We start from the raw sequence: 4018 nt of genomic DNA, 5'->3' as shown, positions 1-4018 counted from the left end.
GTTAAAGCAGCTCAAGCTTTCTAAGACATTCCTTGATTCCAGGAGCATGGGAGATATTCAGGACTCTGAGGCTATGTCTGGAGTGGAACTCTGCAGAAGGCCTTCTACATGCCAAGAGATGACAAGCAGCAGACAGAGCTTCTAAATGCTCCATGCCACCTCTTCAAGCTCAGTACATGCTCTACTGACCCCACTGGGCCTGCTGGCCCCATAGACAGGGCCACAGATGCACCAGCCTGGCCACCCCACTGTGTGCCCTGTCCACCCCATTTCTCACTTGCTGTCTGCCCACCTCACTCCTACTCCTTGTGTCACCTGAACTTAGGGAGAAGTAGGGTGACCCTATGTCCAGTGTGTCAGGGACAGTCCTAGGTATTCCTGTTGCCATGGCATAAATATTAATAGCACAACCTTTTATTCTTATGGTGTCCCTGTTGGGGCTACGCATGGTATGGTCACCCCAGAGAGATGCTGCAGGGCTCCCAGGGCCCTCGAGGATGGCACTATGAGGATTTTGGAAGAACTGATATTTGAGCCAGATGATCAATTCTGTTCCCATTGGCAAAACCCCTTCTCCTGCCAGGCCTCCTCTCACTCCTGGCTGATTGCCCTCAAAACAAGTTCCATTCCTGCATCTTTGCTCTCCACAGAGACACTGCTAGGTAGCATATCAGTTGTCTGTGCCCTGCTCCATCCCAGAGACCACCCTCCATGAGCACCCATCCTACTCACACACTTGGCTCCTACGAATGGGAATCCAGACATCACCAAGGTGAGAACCACTGGGCCAAAGTGACAGGGAAAGGAAGTACATGCCAAAAGGATCCCCATGCTCATAACTGCAAAGCCACAGAGGATCCGGATGGTCTGTTAGGGAAGAAGGGTCACCTGGTGTGGCCTCAGAAAGATATGTTTAAGTCCTAACCCCTGATACCTGGGAATGTGATCTTCTTTGGAAATAGGGTATTTGTAGATGTCATTGGGATGTCAGTTAAGATGAGGTCAGAGTGGAGCAGGGAGGGCCTTTAATCCAGTAAGACTGGTGTAGGTACAAGACAAGAGAAACAGGCAGATGCTGGCAGAGAGAATGTCACACAAAAACGGAGGCAGAGGTGGGAGGGATGCAGCTGCAACCAAGGAGGGCCAAGGACTGCCAGGATCCACCAGAGCTGGGAGAGAAAGCCTGGCCCTGTCCAGACCTGGATTTCAGACTCTGGCCTCTGGCCTCCAGAATTGGGAAAGCATGAGTTTCTGCTTTTTTTTTTCTCTCTCTCTTTTTTTTTTTTTTTTTTAAGCCATCTGGTTTGTGGTAGTTTTTTACCATGGCCCCAGGAAACCAACTCACTGGGTGAGTCAATCAAGGGCCAGTCCTTGTCAGTTTCCCCAGGGAAGCGGAGTGCTGGAACTCTGTGCAACCCAAGGAGATAGTGCAGAAGCAGGAAAAGTCTCTCAGGGGCATGGGAAACCCAGCACGCAGGACATGCTCCCAGCCCTTCCCAGTGCTTGCTGAGATCAGCGTGCAGTAAATGCTGGGTGTTTCTGTCTTTAGCTCTGAACTGTGGCGCTGGGATCCCAGGTGATGACTGGTCCCAGCCCAGGAGGTGCCCATGCCCTGTGCTCCGTCTCCCTCCTGGGCACAAAGAAGCACTTAGGAGACAGCAGGTAGGGCAGGAACTGGCTCCCACTCTCTGCAGGATGGGTGGACACAGGTACCTCTGTTTGGGGCATGGCTCCTTGGGGGAGAAGGACCTCAGAGCTGTGACGGGGTCCCAGGCGGCCTCTGAATCAGCCTCAGAATATTTCTACCACAAGATTTCACATTCATGCAACATTTACCAAGCAATGTCTTACCTGTTCTAACAGCGGAGTCAGCCCAGAAAGCACTTTTCAACCCAAGGTTAGGCGTGGCCTGGGGATTGAAAGAACAGCTGAGGCTCCTACAAGTAGGGAGCTCCTGGCCCTGGGCCCCAGGCCCTTCCTCCTGGTGCCTGTGTTGCCCAGCTCCTTCTTTCCATTCCCCCCTGCTCCCTTTGGTCATGCAATGGAGTTGTATTTCTCTAAAAATCATGGATCATATGAGAGATGTTAGAAGGCAGACTAAGGGCAAGTATCTGTTTTCAAATGGTTAATTTCTCAAGAAGGGAGAATAGGAGATGAAGTTTCTATAATTTTCAGAAAGAAAAAATCCCTGGGAAGTAAAATCTAGAATAATTTATTCAACAGACTGTTTTTTTGCTTTTGCCTCCAAATAAAGTGTATGCAAATATGTTATTATTCCCTTAAAATAAGTTAAGCAGCCAAAGTTTTATATCTCAGGTGAATGCTCCCCACGAGCACAAAACTGGGAAATCTCTTGCTTTCTTGTGGAAAACGACTAGGTGGTTCCAGAGGGCTCGCCCGATACCTCCAGAGCAGCCTGGAACTCCTTAAGCCAAACAAAAGGCTCTGTCCCCAAAGTGAAAAGTCCTCCCAGCACCCACTCAGCCTCTGCCCTTTGCATGGCTGTTCTTACCCCAAGCACCCGGGCCTTTTTCTTTGGATCTTTTCTCATGTCCTCCTGGTTAGGAGGCTCCAGATTCCCTGTGAGGGGCTCAAAGATGCAACTTTGTGGAAGGACCACACGGTATCCACTGGGCAGGGCTCTGGAAATGGATAGGGACTGCTGCTGCTGCTGCCAGAAGAGGCACGGAGCCAGGTCTGGCTCTGGCTCTGGACCGAGACTTAACATTGCAAACTTCCCAAGCTTCAGATTTCCCTGGGTAGTCAACCAGAATCCCCTAGTCATCCCAAGGCGACCTGGGTTCTAGGAAGGAACCTGGGAACAGGGGTGCCTCAAATCCCTGGGTAGTGGGAATTCTCATGGGTGCTTGGCATTGCACAACACCTGTTGACAACACAGCCTGCCCTGAGGAGGGTCACAGGCAGAGAGAGTAGATCAGCCTGTCTGCAGGTGCCCAGCCCCACCTTCATACTGGTCATGAATTTTCTGCAGTCCCTAACAGGCTTGGGACATGCTCCCTCCAGCCCAGTTTCAGGATTGGATGCTTTTCAAATTCTGTTCTCCATCCCTTCTTATGCCAGGTCCATCCCTTTCAGGACATCCAGTCAGCACTGCCCTGCTTCTATAACCCAAATATTACGTGATTCTTTGTAGGAAAACCAACTGTTGGTGTCAGAGCTCTCTGACCACTGACAGTAGGCTAGTCTTCATGCTAAGGCAGTGGTGTTCCTTACACACAGCAAGGCCTGTAATCAGAGTCCGAGGTACTAGTTCTAAATGAATAAGACATTCTTAGCCCAGAAACGCCTAGCTACAGCATGGCCTCTGTGTGAATGTGTAGTAAATGTTAGCAATTACTAGTAATGCCAGGTTTAACTGTCACAGCCGATGTGACAAAGCCCGCTGGCTCTGGGTCTTTTCTCGTTTTACCTCTTCAGCTCCCTTCTTCCCCCTCTTGTAGTGTAAGGCAGCTGCATATGGCAGAAAGAGAATGTGGTCCAGCCCTTCCCCTGGTCTCTGCAGCTGAGCCCAGGCCCCACCTGCCCCAAGGGCTCTGTTCACTGCGTCAGCCCCTTCTAGGACAGCACAGTCAGGAAACAGTCTGAAGTTGCCCAGAGAGATGAGGCTCCTGCTCCTGTGGCCCTTTATCCAACTGCCTCTGAGCTTGCAGGATGTTCTGGGATCTCTGGGCTGGAGTGGGCAACATCTGCAGCTCAGAAACTGTGTCCCAAATTAGGCACGTGAAGGAGTCTAGTGGAAAAAGTATTGGGCCACAGAAACAAGGCTGCTGGGTGCCTTTCACAATCTCACAGACAGCATCCTTCAGAAGAGACCCCAACACTGACATTGGCAGATATCTCTGAGGGGGCCTGTGTGACTTGCATCTCCTCCAGGACCTCTGGCCCATGTCAACCTGCTCTGCCCTGATTGGCAGGGAACACCCTGCATCTGTGGCTCAGGCAGTTATGATAACAAAATTTATAGGGCCCTTCCTGCAGCAGTTCTCTAATTTTTAGA

The sequence above is a fragment of the Pongo abelii genome, chromosome 5 (genome assembly GCF_028885655.2).
Source record: "Pongo abelii isolate AG06213 chromosome 5, NHGRI_mPonAbe1-v2.0_pri, whole genome shotgun sequence".
NCBI lineage: Eukaryota > Metazoa > Chordata > Mammalia > Primates > Hominidae > Pongo > Pongo abelii.
The sequence above is the reverse complement of the archived record's forward strand: the minus strand, read 5'-3'. Positions refer to the sequence as shown.